Raw genomic sequence first — 16,328 nt, 5'->3', positions numbered from 1 at the left:
TAAAATTCTTTAAATTTTTGGAGAATCATGCTTCTTACTATCACTGCAATGTCAATGTATTGGATTCATCCAGTACCAAGACTGTGTCATTACCTTAGCTTACCTCAACAATGCGTATAAAAAAATGTGCGTGTTACATTTGGAGATGTGGTAATCGCGCTCCTTTATTAATTAATTAATTAAGTTGTCAAACTGGGTGACAGTGGGGCACCTGCACATGTTACAGTCCAGACTTAGCTCCAATCTTGACAGAATATACACACTTCTGTTCAGTAGCAATAGTATGGAATCTCATTATACACACCACAGCTAAAGATGTTGCAGACAAATTATTTCGTTGCAGGGACAAAATGAGTAAGATCAGTCATATTTTAGTCTGCCTCATTATACAGCCTTAGACTAATTCCTCATACCTAAATAGCTGCTTGACTTAGATGTCAAGGCCCTGTTTGGTTTTGGACCTAGACCTGGAGGTCACTATAAACGAGAGGATTGGGCTAGACAGTATGTAGGTTTCTGTCTTCTAATTGAGGCGAGGAAAAGTGTGCATGAAGTGAGGGGCAGAGGGCGATCTTCAGAGGCCAATTAATTTGGAATACAAAGTAGTGGTGCAATCTGCTCAGGTTTCTGTCCCGGTGCGTGACAAGCTCACACGAAAATGGAATAAATTAAAACAAACTATCCTACCTATGACTTTTTTTCCCCAACAAACTATCCCAGCTACTGTTATTGTACTATGACTGTAAATCTTAAATGAAATGTTTCCATTAGAAAAAAAAAAAAAAAAAGCAGTCTATGGGTACTCTAAAGGCTCCACCACTATTTCATAAAATAGTGAATTGTTGTGATACCTGAAACCAATATGGGTGTTTATGCAGAGACAGGAGTGCAGTAACCACGCAGTCAGCCAAATGACTTCTTTGATAAAACTGCAGCAGTACATACAAGAGAGACACAGAAATGCTTTTATCTGTGCCGGAACACCATATGGTTCATCCCACAGCGCCAGTTCTATGAAAATAAATACTTTCTGTGGTAATAGTTAAAAATGTGCGAAGGTATCACTACACGATGGTTGCTATAAATTTGTGGGCCGATTTTTTTATGCAAGACTGTAAAATATAAATGTATTTTTAAAATCTCTTTTTAATGTATAATATAATAATTTACAGGGCAGGTGATCACTTTCTTTCTCATACATTTAAAACGGTTTGTATGGTTTGGTAGTTGATTTAGGTTTCGAGAATTATACATATGCACTAAACAGCGTGATATATTGATTATATTTTACCAATGACAATTGTGGTGGTCAGTTATAGTAATGTACAACAGATGCGTATATGAAATTGAAGCAAATTATTATTATTATTTATGTTCTGTAAAGTGCTTTGTCATGGCAACAGCTGTTGTAAAAGCACCTTGTAAAGATGCATGGTATTGTAAATTGTGCGGGGTTTTTTTTCCTTTGGTTATTCTTTGTTTTGCAATAGGATATGTCATTAGATTTTATAAAGTATAAAGATTTTCATAACAGAAATACTCATTGTTATTTTCCATATATTAATCTTCCTGTGATATTTTTGGTCCGGCCCATTTGACATCTGTTTGTGACCCCTGAACAACATGAGTTTGATGCCCCCCTTTTAAATATAATATTTTAAAGAAAGAGCTATACCAAAAAAAGAAAGCTCATCAGTCCCTTTTAGATGGATTAACTTGAATGTATAAGAAATTATGATAAATGCGTGCCAGGGTAAAGGCAAAGAGATAAGTGTTGCTCACAAAGAGCACAAGCCTAATTGTGGAGGAGCAAGGATTGCAGGATTGAGCACCTCTGTGAGATGGTTAATTTATAAGATCAGCAGCGAGGTAATGCGACAGGTCGAGTAATGGTCAGGAATTGTTTGAAGGGATTCTTTTGTCTGTTGGGCCAGACTTGCATTGCTGGTGCTCTTTTATCTTCTTTTTCTCACTTTTTGGTTTTGTTTCACCCTTCACCTCAGCGTACAATGTTGCATGGAAAAAATAATCAATTTTGACGAAGCTATGAATTAAATATTTTCCATGGTTTAATCAGTACCATCTCTGGAATGGGTCATCCCCTCTGTCCCACATTGTCTTTTACAATAAAAAAACAAGGCTAGGATGTGACATTTTAGATTAATGTTTCTTTTTGAACACATTCAATGTGTGGATTTTTTTCTTTTCACCCTAGATTTTTATTCACAGCAAATAAGACAACAGATAGTCTGCCTCATTGTCTTTCCTCAAGCTCTGGTGCTTGAAGTCCACCTATCTCACCAAGTCACACTCTGTCTCACTCCACCAACCCCTCCCTTTCCTCTTCCACCTATCTAAAGCTGTGGCTCATTGCTAATGCAGGGCGCATAGCCGCAGCCATAGAGAAACACCCAGCAGACAAGAAAAATGACGTCCGGCGCAATCTCATTTTCAGAGGGGCTGCAAGTCAGGCAGGAAATGGCTATTATTCCATCGACACTGTCGGTATTAAGTTATTTCCTTCTCTAAATACGCGAATGTTCATGAATATCTATTGAGTTCCAGGTGCAAGCGCGGGAGTTTTTGTCACCGCACACTTGGGTGATTGCAACCCTATATTCTGCACCCTCACTTCTGAGATTGAAGTGAAAGACAATGGTAGTGGAAATTGGTTAATAAATCCAGTGGAGGTGCCTGTTTGAGTAATACTGCCAGTTCATGCATGTTTTTGAAGAAACACAATAGCCCTTGTGTCGCTCTTTTTCCCCCCAGATGCTTTTCGAGGTAAATAGCTTAAGTCTTGGTTTGCAGTATGGAGTCATGTTAGAAGAGCAAGACCAGCACAAGACTAGATAGTATATATTTACAAGCATGGTTAAATGAAGTTGAGCTGTAACAGGACATAAATTATTATTTATTTATCCGCCAAATTGCATTGAAATCACTTACCGTTCAAAAGTTTGGGGTCACCCAGACAATTTAGTGTGCATAGTCTGAGAAAACAAACATAATTGCACAAGAGTTTTCAAGGGTTTTCAAGGGTTTTCTAATCATCCATTTGCCTTCTAACACAATTAGCAAACGCAATGGACCATTAGAAAGCTGGAGGGATGTTTGCTGGAAATAGGCCTTTATACGTACACCTATTGCATTAAAAAGCGGACGTTGGGAGGTAGAATAATCATTTGCCAGATTAACAATGTATAGAATGTATTCCTGGTTAGTTATTGAAAAAATAGCAGTTTTATTTTAAAAATAATGTCATTTCTAAGTGATCCCAACATGTCGTATTATACAATTTTTACGACGAATAACGTTCTTGTCCGCACATCATTGGACATTTGCACCGCGACACTCCTTCCTAGCCGCCAGTACCGTATTCTGGCTGGGATTAAGTTTTTAAGACCTGTGGCGATCAGATTGGCCAAAGCTAACTCTTGTGCTCATACACAACCGCCTTATTTTTTCGTACACTCTGACATCCACAGGCATATGAAGGCTGTATCGAATTGTTGTCCACAAATTTCACTAGTCCACCAAGCATTATAGTAAGCAGTATACTTCATTATGCTCATGAAAGGTAGAGCTGGACTTCCTGCTGTCTGTTGCTTGGTCGACACTTCTGTGATGGAAGTGCATACCTGATCAGCATTTATCTGAAATGAACCTTACTGTGGCAAACTAAATCGAACTGCAGTGCCAAAGACGGGCTATCCATCCCACATGTCTTTTTTCACTGAACTTTGAGGAGTAGCACAATTATTTGGTCTAGTGGACTGAATACTTGCACAAATCATGATACCAAATGGCCAGGCTCTTGGGCATGGTAGCCAGATCACATATGCAACCTAGAGGCAGCATACTCTGTCACACTTCCCCATAACTGACAAAGAGATGTAGATTCACAGCATCGATGGGGCACTTATGACACAACTAGAGTCAATTTGCATTTGTCCAAGATGGGCTTTTCTCCTTTCGCCACTGGCTTTACACATTGTTCAGCATGTCTCTCCATCTAGCTTCCATTCAAGATTGAGGTGATCACAGTTGGAGGGAGGCAGATGAATAGTTAGAGGGGGGAAAAAAGACAAAACACCAGTGGAAATGGAGAAAGCTGTGGAGCTCTGCTTAGATGTGTCCAGTCAGAGGCAGTTCATCGCAAAATGGAGGCGGGCGCAGAATTGATTGAAGGTGGTGGACCATAAATGAAGGTATTGATTTTGGGGTCAGAGTCACAGGATGAGGCCCTGAAATAAATTGAAATAAACATATCAATACATCAGGTCTATTACACCCCAAGCACACACATATACTTTCACAGATATATTATGAACATTGTTTAGCCTTAGAGATGCTTGATTAATGCACGTGTAATGGCTTTTATAGGTAACTGGGTGAAATAAGTCAACTAGTAGTGATTTCTGAGCATATTTCCGAGAGCACACGCATTTCAGTTCTGGTGATTGGAGAAGCTTGAGAATGGAGAAATTACTTTTGTTCTTGGCAATATCTGTTGTGACAAATTTATTAATTGAATTCCATTCACTGAGCTTTTTCCGTCATTACTGTCAGTGTTTCAAATACAGCAAGAATGGTGCTAGAATAGGTTTTTAAAAACAAATATAAAATAAAGCATTGCATAAATGGCAGCCATGAGTGCTACCAGACTTTGTAGAATTTGAAAACCCATCTCATCTGCATAGTAAAAGAATAAGAAGAGCGCTATAAAAAGAGCACTCAAAAAAGGTTAAAGCACTTCATATTTATGGGTCAGAGGAAGACCATTTAGCAGGAAGAAATGAAATGACTTGGCTGGGAGAGCAACAGAATCTAAGTGTAAAGACACAGCAGCCAATTAAGAGAAAGGTCAAGCCGTAAAAGAGGAAGAGGTACAGGAGAAGCTCAGCGCGCATAGCAATGGCATCTCCTTTTTAAACTGTCTGTCTCGCCACAGCTTATATGCTGCTGCTTGCAAAACGTATTGATGTCTTTTATATGATGATCTGTTTTATGAAGCACCGTGCAAAGACACTTGACATGGATTAAATGTGTCAAGCTGCAGGGGAGATACGTAGCAGTACATTCAGGTTTTGCTGTATATTGAGATACTGTACAGATTTGTGATGTCAAAGACTCAGCATGCTGTACACAGGAAAGGATCTGCTGAAGTAAAATAGACACGCTGGAAAAAACAACTGTTGTTGTCTTCGTGTTTGTTTTATAACTCACTCTCCTAAAGTGCTTGTTTACTAGAGCTCTATGTGAGTCACGTTACTTGAAATTCTAAAACCACAAATAAACCATCCTTCAGGTATGCATCTCCAACCATTACCCTAGCATATAGTCTTTTCAGTCATATTTGCTTTTTTTTTTAGTTTGATTAGGGATCATTTGACAATGTACCTGTGATATAGATTGAATAAAATATTAATTAATCGTTCTAATTTCAAAGCTATTGAGAGAAATTCATTTCCTCAGCATACGTCTGTTGCAAAGATCCTATTGAGAAATTAATATTCACCAAGTGGTAATCAGAAAATCATGGACTCCTAAATTATGGTAAATTTCATATATTTGAATTTTTTAATTTTTCTATCTTTATGAGCATTTTCTATTATAAATATTGACACATTTCCTCATATTACTGAATGGGAGGATATGATCAAACTCATGACTGTTTAAATGCCACTTCAAGTTAAATCAGAACTCAGAGATGTAAATGACCCCTCAGTAACAGCAGCGACATTAAAACTGTCAGAATTCCCGGACACAGTACCATCGCATTATCATCATTTAATGTATTATATTATATTGTCCATGCTTTGCCACCAGTGTTGACAGGTGGGAATGGGGGGATTTTGGAATCCAACTTGGCCAAACAGGTGGGCGAACAGACCACCCCAGGGTGTGTCTGCACTCCCAAGGATGTCGCTTGAAGCCCTATAGATTACATTTACTGAAGTAATGAGACAGAACAAAAGCTGTCTATATCATGCTGTATTCGGTTTGAACTGATTTCCATGTCCAGAGGCCAAAAACGGTTGTTTTTTTTCTTTAGCAATACTATATGTGCTTACATGACACTTGAGTTCCCCCAACAAAAATAATTTTAAATCTTCAGTAACATAATGGAAACCCATCCATAGACCAAAATGTTTCTGGACTTCATGGGGGCCCCAAAAATGAAGGACAGGGAGCCCAACACACTGTTAACAAAAACATGGACAAGAACCAAAACCTAGTTAACCAGGTTGTAGACTAATCCCTCGCTACATCGCGGTTCGTTTATCACGGTTTCATGACATCGCAGATTTGTTTTCAAATTTAAAAAAAAAATTAAAATTCTAAATAAAACTTCTAAATTGAAGGCAGAGAGTGCCCAGATAATTGCAGTGCGTACAATTGTACCTTTTTATGAAAAAAAAATGTTAAAATGATGTGTATGTTTTGTAAGTGGTCATTATTCAGCAAATGTTTTCAGCAATATATAGTTTAAAAAGATTATAGGTAAGCTGCACTTGACTCTAGACCTCTCTACCTTCTCCAGAGCATCTGGCTGTGCACTTGGGCATGACAAGAGGAATGACAAGTGTAATGTGAAGTGGCGTGACAGTTGGGGTATTCCTGAAAATGGACTGAAAGGGTATCCATACTGCTGTGCTAAAAGTAGTGCAAATTAAGGTTTTCACACAAATGTCCTGGTATTACACCATGTATTTATTTGTGTATGTGAATGCACCTGTCATGTTGCTTTGCAATCACAAATACATTCATATGTAAACTGCGTGGATGATTTACAGATTTTACAGAGTGTACAGAAATACATGCAGTAAGGAAGGCACACGTTCGGATGCTGACAATCTGTTTGAATGGTCTAGTTTAGAGGAAATCTGGATATTGAGCAGAAAAAAATGGCTTTTTTTTCCCATCTATCCTCATTAGATAAGTCAGGTGAAAGCTGAAATCAATTGCATAGTAAAATACAGTATGTTGGATTTCCTGGTTTGCTCTCTTATCATAAGTGTAGGGGCATCTGTCCACGTTTCTGTTCAGAGAGAGTGGCTGTGGTGGGGGCAACAACACAGCAAACATAAACACACCTGTCTTTTTCACCCATCGTACCTGCCCCCTTGGGACTTTTGGGCAGAAGGCCCTATCAATGGTCCATCTGAGCCCGGGCGCCAGCACTGCCAAGCTTAGCTCCCAGTAGAGCACTCTGAGCTGACACTTCAAACTGAATGTGGGGAGACAGGGCGGCCTGGCCGGCTGGCTGCTTGCTGCTTCTGCACTACTATAAAGAAGCGTGGCGCATGTAAAACCACAGCCAGACCGTCTTGGGACTCCACAGTCCTGATTCTCTGGCACACATGGGGTGGAATGAATCCACAGCCAAGTCTTGAGAGGCCACCACCATCAATGGTGGCAAGGAAGGGAGCATAGGAGTGTGAGCTTACTAATTTCTAATATTAGAGTGCATAAATGTCTAGAGCGTTTCCACCTAAATATGTTCATTTACAACTGCAGCGCATTATTGTCTGTGTGAAATCTGCTCGATACAGTATTCAAAATGAATGAGAGGAAATTCACTCATATTTATACAAAGTTGAATTGTATTTACTGGGATCTTCCAGTAAAAATGAATATAAACAAGCCTTGACATTGGTGAATAACTTTGAAGTTGAAATAAACAGCACTGCTGTCTACCTGGTATTCGTTCTGTTTGACAGCTTGGCCTATGACTGAAGTTTGATTTACCTGTCTTGCACAGGTACTGGATGACCCTGTAGCCCACTGTTCCACTAAAATGGCTTGCTGAGTTTACTCCTGTAATGGGTTAAGTACAGAGGTCACATTTTGTGCAATGAGTGTAAAATGTGGTTTTGACTGTTCTTTATAAAGTTAACCTTGCATTTTACACAGATTTTCATGTCTTCCATTTGTGTACTTGTAGCGACTGCCATACTGTTCAGTCCGTCTGCTGGTTTCGTATCCCGTGGGTGCCACTTTGATACATATGGTATCAGAAGTGAGCTTGCTTGCCATGAGGCTGTTGGATGTTTGCCCGGTGCAAGGAATAAAAAGGAACATTCTCCAGAGATGAGTGAACTACATTGATGTAAGCTTATGTGAGTGCTTCATATTATTTTACTGTCAAAATGCATTTGTAGGAAATTAAATGAAAAGTTGTGTACAGTCCTAGAAAGAGTCCTCTAAAGTTGAATGCCAAAAGCTTGTACAAATTTGGATTTGGCCAAAATACAACAGAAAACAAAGATTAGGTAGTATGTTGTCATGTTTAAGTTTTGGAGTGTTTGAAACATTTTTATTGTGTTTGTGTATGTAGAATGTCACAATGTTAAGATTGTCAAGACATTTTCATTGAGCGCGTCACAAATAATTTAATCGCAGTGATTGCCGTAAAAGGAAAAAAATAATAAGGATACTGTGTTTTCTCCATTATTATTATTTTTGTGTTGGACCAAAAAACATAAAGCGATTGATGATGTTTTTTTACGATAATTTATTGTCACTTTTGTTAGGTTCAAGTTATTTCGGTGACCATTTTCTTTATTTTTCTCATTCTTTTCTTTTCATTTTCTTTCTGAACCAACTCCAATATGTGTGTAGAGTATACACATTATACACAGCACCCTTCTACTGCATGTACAAAAGCAGCAGCAACATTTTTATGAGAAGAGACTGTAATACTGGCATGCTGTCAAATGCTGTTAATGTTGCAATTTCAAAACTGACCTCAGTCAAAAAAAACTTGCATGCAACTTTTTTACTGGTATGCTAATTTGAAAGTAGTTCACCCTTGTCAGCCAATGTCACCTTTCACAACCAATCAAAATCAACAATGGGCACATATATGTGATACCAACACTGTCAACATTGGCAGAGGAAAATTTGATCCTCTTTGTCAATGACAATTTGCTTATTTACAACACAACCAAAAAGGTTACCAGGAGCACTACTTAAATTCAGAAACAATAAAGAACGTTGTCATGACAGGACAGTGAGCTGTCTCTCATCACCTTCTAATCAATTTCACTTGAAATTTATTTTGCTGAATAATACCCAACACAAGCAGAGTACAATAATATTGTCACTAGTTAAAGTAAGTCTTGACTCTATTTTTCAAAGTTAATGCAAAAGTTTTACATTTATTCCTGTAATGCTAAAACCAATTCATGTTAAGATATACAACATGTATACACTTTTCTCAATATACATTCGCAGAATCTTTAAAAATGGGTTGAAAACAAAAATAATAATAAAAACCCTTGATTGTTTTTATTGTCCAAATCAGACAGACTAGTCAAACTACATTAAAGATCACAAAACAGCGCAAGGCACAGGGAGCCTATCAGTGTGTGATCTGTGTTCCGACTACACTGCTTGCTCACATCATTTAATGAACCAAGTCCTTTTGCTAATGAGGCCAGCAAAGAACTTAAGGGTCAAGTTGTCTTACTCACACATAGACACTCACACCCACACATTTTGTCACCACTTAAATGCAGTTTAGAAGCTCTGCACACAGGGAAAAAGTGTAAAATTGGGTGGTTCACTGTTAATTAGTAAAGACAAACACACTTAAGTTCATTAACCTTCGTTGCCACTGAGCGATCGAGTGTCTCTTTCATATTTCATTATTGTTGGAAATCACATTTTCATGACCTCAAAAGACATCACTTGCCTTTTTAGTGTAATCTTGTTTTAAAATAGGCATTAAAAATGATTGGTGCAAAAAAAGTTATGGCAATATGTATAGGTAGTATATACTTTGACATTTCTCTTATAGCAGTTAATGGACTGTGATTAACACAAATTATATTTTGTACTTTTTTTCCGTAGGCCTCTTCAGCCTCCCAACTTTTTTTCCTTTCTCTCCTCACTTTCCCTTTGTTCCCGGATTGCACACCGCCATGTCCAGGTCTCGCCTCCAGGGAGTTCAGTCTGGCAGGTTTGTTTTCAGAGCTTTGCTGGTTTCTCCCAATTCTCTTCCCCTCACATCTCCTCTTTCTTTATTCTTCTCCTTTTTAATTTTTTTTTCTTTATCTGTACCGGGGCGAGCTAATTACCGGCGCATTCTCCTCCTGCCAAGTGCACGCCGCTTCTGTCGAACACCTATCCACTTCCCAGCCTCCCACCCCGCCAGCACCACCCCCACCCCTCTGTTTCTCTCCTCCTGGAGAGAAGGGGAGGCGGAGGGGATGGGTACAGATGTGTATTAATGAAGCAGTGAAGGGCAGGGGGTGACTCATAGAGAGGGTGAGTGAGAGAGGGAGGGGACGCGGAGCAAAAGGCGATTTGCATGCAGAGACGAAGACCTTCTCCACTTTTTCCCCCCAACGCCTCGCTTCCCTATCTGGCGTTCTCTCGCTCACTCGATCTCTGACTGTTCCTCTCTTCCTCCACGTCCTCTTCCCATCATACTGGGTTCTTTCACTTTGCTGCACCCTCAGTCTCCTCTACCTCTCGTCCCTCTCCTTTGCTCTCTAGCTTGCTGCCACTGCTGATTTGAATAATTCAGCACAAGCTGGTATTCTCCAGGGCCCCATTGTCTGTGCGCGCACGGCAGGCAAATAAGGAGCACGACAGAGCAAGGGAGAAAGAAAAGGAGGAAAGGGGGGAATCCAGGGCAGTGTATGTATGAGTATGGGAATGGTAGAGGGGAGTGGGAGGTCCACCCTGCCTGCCTTCACCTAGCTGCGGTGTAAATCTGCACTAATGAGGTAGAGGAGGAATACCTGGACCTTGTACTAGACTACAGAAGACTCGGGTAGGCAAGCACATTAAAGCGCATAGACAGACGTGTATGTAACCATCTGCATTCAAACAACACCTTCGTAACCTTCCCTGTTTTGCTTTGTTTTCACTTATTGACTTGTTGCTAACCTTCACTTCTGTGTGTGTGTGCAGTCTGGCACATGTTCAATGTCATCTTTCAGTGGAAAGACTATGAGCTAAAAAAAAAAAAGCTCCCAAGGGTAAAAAGACAAAATTGTCAGGAGAAACATTGTCGTGCCTATCGTCAAGATGCATTGGCAGAAAATAATTTCAATTGCCTACACTGATCACGAACCATTTAAGTCAAGGTAGTATCCTCCTCACCCACACACACAAAATTGTAAATAAAACTGAAAATGATTGTGCTATGCTTTTAGTGTTTCCCCCAAATATTGCATGTACGTACATATAAAAGGTGTACAAATTTGAGTTCTCCTAAACATGATTTCCATTAAACAAGTGCCTTGAAAGACTAACTAAACCTGAAATTCGAACTATCATCATTCAAGACGTCAGCAAATCAAAAACTTTTTGCAACAGCTCAGTAGTCAAATAATTAATTGAATACTAAGCAAAAGCTAAATAGAATTATTTAAACAGTACACAATGACAAAGCAAACACAAACTCAACATAAATTCTTATGCTGCCTGCTGACAGACACTTATTCCAACAAGTCAAGTCAAGTCAAGTTTATTTGTATAGCCCTAAATCACAAGCAGTGTCAAAGGGCTTCACATAGACAACAATAAAGTTATCAGTATCTGAATAATTTGTCTTACACAAAATCAAATAAGCTTTGTGGTTAAGAACAAATACCAACAAGCAAAGATTGTATGACCAATTTGACAAAGCTTTTTGAACATTTGTGAGCTGAACATCACTTGCAAAACGACACTTACCAGTCAGTCCTGCTCCTGCCAAACGCACTGTTGCATTCCTTGTTTAACATTCTGTTCTAAGGCCATAATTCACTTCTAGCACTCGCTCACTTGCACCAGATAGGGTTACCCCATCTAGGCAAGCTAGTTTTAGCAAGCTGAAAAATATGGTGGTATATATTTAGTTTACCTGGCAACTGTTTTTAAACATATGGTAAAATATTACTATGAGCGCTAAATGTGCAGTTTTGTGAGCCTCTAGCAAATGAATTCTGGTTTATTATTTCTTATGGAAAAAATGTGTTGACATGAGAGTAACTTGGAAATCATCATACTGTTTGACCCATGATCTTCATCTAATTTTTTTTGCTTAAACTTTTACTATTTCTTATTTGGCAGAAAAAAAACACCTCCAGTCACTGTCTGCCTTCCTCCCATTCACTATCAGGAGTGACTTTCACAAAGGAGGGGGGCTGAAATGTGTCCCGTCCATGGGAACTTCCCCCAGATGACAGACAATACAAAGACTGGCCTCAGATCAGCAGAATCTAACAAAGCTCCCGAGACGCTATCGACACGGCAGATTCTTCACAACCTACTGGTGATTTGTTCCCATAAGAAAATATGTCAGTAATCGCTACACCTTCATGAATATGGACCAATGTGGAAGCTTTGTAGCAGCTACACAGGGACTTCAGTCAAATGGCACTCTCAGGAGATGACACGCTAGCCCGTGAAATGAATTTCTTTAAAAATATATATTTCTAATGTCTAGACATGAAAGGAATGATGCAAATGTTGGGAAAGGAATTTCTTTTATAATTAAACTGAACCTGCTGTCAGGCATGGCTATTGTGCAATTCAAGCATTTGAAAGTGATTGGAGGAATAGATTCCACGTTAGGTAATGCACAATTTCAATCAATGCTTCATCAATTCCATATTTGACTCGCATCTTTAAATAATTTGTGTGACTGGGAGGCATGATAACGGATTTTTCAGAAACCTATAGCCTGTTTCTCCGGGTACTGAATGTGAACAAGTTATGAGGTTGTTTATGAAAAGTAACAAGCTAGTAACGTGTTAAATGGGCTCATTAAACAGCAAATCACAAATCAGCGCCCGCTTCCCTTTTTCTTCCCTCATTTCCTTCTCGTGTTATGTTTATCTTTTCCTGCATCAAAAAGTGCGAGTGCTGTTTTTAGCCATGCAATTAGGACAAAAGAACTATTGTAAAACCAGACATAATGTGTACGTGTGCTTTTGTGTAACTAATGCACTTGCCAAGTCATTTAGCAAAAATCAGACGAGTATGGAAGATTCCAAGTACAGTTTCAAGAAAAAAATAACAAGAAAATGAGACCATAAGACATCTGTCAAACAGCTGATAGGAATTCTTGAAGAATTTGAGAAAAACTGAAGGATTACAAAACGCTGCAAGAAAGCTGGAGCAGAAAGATGAAGCGTTAGATGACTGGAATCTATTAAAATCAGTCTATAGATTTCTTGATCTGTACCATACATAGCTAATCTGAAGTACATTCCATTCATAAAATGTCATTTCACGATAGCGGTATGACTATTTGCCTTCCTCCATCTTAAGTGGTTGAAACGAGCACATCTGGGTTGTTGTTTGAAGCCTTTTAAACAGCTAAAGCAACACAAAACAGGTTTACAGTACACACACACACACACACACACGTCATGAGCAGGCCTTGTCACTCCCACAGGCAGAGACAGTAATCAGGTGGAGAAGTGAGTGCTTAAGAAGTGTCAACGGAAACAAACCCAGTGCATGGTTTGGGCCAGATTGAAGTGATAGCTCATTGCCAGTGACATAATGTAGATGAATGGTGGTGCAATCCATCAGAGGAGGACGGCTGGCGTGAATGCAAGGCTTGAGGATAGGAGGGGTGTGACCCTCTCAGTGTCTTGGCTGCTTGTAGGGATCTCCTTACCCTACACCTGTTAACAGCACCAATCCCCCTTGTACAAACAGTAAAATGATCCTTTCCAATGAAAGTAAACATGAAAGAAGAACAGGAGAAAGAGAGCAAGGGAGAGAGAGAGAGAGAGAGGGACAAAGAGATAAAGAAGAGGTCAAGAAATGTTGTTTGTTTTTGAAAAGACTGACACTTCCGGTCATGATGGATGTATTTAAGGCCTGGAGAGTCAAGTTATGGTCACATACATATTGTAGTTCAGCTCCACATTGTGACTAACACAAGAGGGACATCTAGTGGTAAATATGTGAACATGTCATATTTCTCAATAAGTGGGAATGTGCCCCAAAGTTTTCTGCGTGGATGTCAAACGTCACAAAGTCAGCTGTGATGAATTATTGTAGTATGTTTCAGCATTGTCATAAGAGAAAAAGAAATGATTCTTTTTAGATGAAAGAGAATATAGTATGCTTTGAACGTGTTCTTTTGTACACTATATCTGCATGTCATCTTTTTTATGTGCAACACACATGAACACCACATTTTCTTGATCAGCATGATGTAATGTATCCCTGCCTATAATCTGTCTTGTCAATGAATAACGGGTGCATAACAGTAGAAAGGAAAACTGAAGAAAGCAGGCAAAGAGCCAGTCTGCTTTATAATTACCTATTAAGATCAGAAACGTTTTAAAACATCTGATAAAAGAAGGTAAAGTCATAAGTGGGGACTTCACAAAGACTCATAATACAGGGATTAAATAAAGCGGTCATTTTTTTAAATTTTATTACAATCATTGGAAGTTAATGTTAGTCTCAAGTCTGGAGCCAGCAGTCACATCAGTAAACAACAGTGAGTCCGTTCCATTATTGGCCATGCACATCCACTCTGGCTCCACTATTTGACACATGATGTGATATGTTTTGGATCATGAGCTCTTCCTTTTCCTCTCAATAATGATCTCCTCCTATCATGTCATTTGGTTTTATCTCTTCGTTGTTCAGAGGGTTGTTCATCCATATGCGCCTCACCAAATAATTTAGTAATGCTTTAATATGGAAATCATAAATCGGAATTAATTTGTCAATGAACATAGCAAAAGCATATGTGTAGTACATAGACTGTACCCAGTGAAGTCACACATTTTAAAATGCAACAAGGAGACTACTTTAAAAATGTATACATATAAATTCATCTTCATGAGTCTTCTAACACAGCCCTCCATCACTGTCTGCTCAACTGACAGAATACATGCAAAGCCCTTTTCTTGTTCTTTATCCTCAAATGTCTACCTTCCTTCCCCCTCCCTCTTTTTCCACTCTCACACTGTGTCTCTAACGAGTCACGTCCATCTAGCAATTATTATGAAATTAAAGCTATTTTCCATGGCCGATGTTTGCCCCGGTAATAACCACACCAAGATAGGCTTCATTCATTTAGCATTTTAGTTCAGCTCAATTCCTGTCGCATTAGCAAGTAGAGCAAAATCAGAGTGTCACTCAGATATTCTGCTTAATGGATCGGCAATAGGACGGTTTTTTCTTCTTCTTCTTTTCCTTTCGCGATCCTCCTAACCCTATCTTCCTGCCAATTACGCTGTTTAATCTATATGTAGATAATGGTGTCCAGGACCTCCCTGTTGAAATGTCAGGTGTGAAGAGGTTATTAGCTAACTTTTAATTACTGTCCATCATTCAGTAGCTCGTAGGACAGATTGGCTTTTTTTTTTTTTTGACTGTTCACTTATCTGGACTGAATGTTGGCTGCAAGAAGGGGAGAGAAACAAATTCTGGACGCTGTTGTGATATGAAGTCAGAGCTCAGTTTTTGCGTTAACGGAGCTCGGTTTGTGTGGGAGAAGATGGTTTGACCAAGTACATCCTGGCTAATATGAATTTGAAAAGGTTTAGAGGCAATAAGTGGGCTTGAAGAAAGTGGAGATGTATGCAAGCAATTTTGCATAAACATCAGAAAAAAAAGGTGCTTTTAAATTTTCCCAAATACTGAAACCATATTAGGTTCTGTGGTTCAGCAAACTCTGAGCCATGACATCCTCTGGAAGATTTGTTGGTCTCGGGAACCTGCAGCAGCTTTGGGACACAGATGGCGCTTTTCATTGCTGTTTTTTTTCATAGGCATTTTCTTCCTCTTCAAATGTTTAAAAAGTCTGCAAGCCATTTTCTCAGACTCCCCCTGCCCCTCTCTTAAAGACCTCATTGTACATTTCAAGACCGGCAACCCCTCACCCTAACTGTGACACTCTCAACTGCAACTCATGATCTTCTATACTGTGCATTTGGGGCCCAAAATAACACACAGCATCTCTGAAATCTGGAACTGGCTTTATATTGCATATGACTATGGGCAATTATGAAAATACAATGCTTGTTAACCATTTGTTTTTCATTTTGTTACTTGGCTTTTTTTTTACTTTCTTGATTGCGGAGATTGTTAGTATAGATTGTAGATGTATGGCACCTCATACAGTGCCACTCATACTTTTCTGCAAACATTTAGCTCACATTTTGAGACATCTACAGCTATAGTTCTCCCTTTGCCTCTTTTTTAGTCCACATACTCATAGCGTATGTTTTCATAGACTGGCAAATGTTAAACCATTTAAGTGAAAACATCATTAAGTCGATTAATGCTTTTCATGCCAGACTACCTCCCTTTGAACTGGAGTGCGTGTGATATTTAAGACTTTAAGT

At 39.1% G+C, this 16,328-nt stretch overlaps 1 long non-coding RNA gene across 3 annotated transcripts in view; it reads left to right on the top strand.

Annotated features, from left to right (window-relative positions):
• Positions 1–12,788, top strand: part of LOC148398067 (uncharacterized) — a 188,663-nt gene extending 175,875 nt beyond the window's left edge. For 2 of the 3 annotated variants that reach the window (XR_015858638.1, XR_015858636.1), the window contains 3 exons: positions 7,952–8,126; positions 9,862–9,970; positions 12,076–12,788. This is a non-coding gene — a long non-coding RNA (uncharacterized LOC148398067). The remainder of the gene's footprint in view (positions 1–7,951; positions 8,127–9,861; positions 9,971–12,075) is intronic. The other variant, XR_015858637.1, reaches the window with a different exon arrangement.
• Positions 12,789–16,328: the final 3,540 nt, after the last annotated feature.

This window comes from Syngnathus floridae, chromosome 5 (genome assembly GCF_059516105.1).
Source record: "Syngnathus floridae isolate MCC-2025c chromosome 5, RoL_Sflo_1.0, whole genome shotgun sequence".
NCBI classification, from domain to species: Eukaryota; Metazoa; Chordata; class Actinopteri; order Syngnathiformes; family Syngnathidae; genus Syngnathus; species Syngnathus floridae.
Note: the sequence above shows the minus strand (reverse complement) of the source record. Positions and strands in the feature narration are given on the sequence as shown.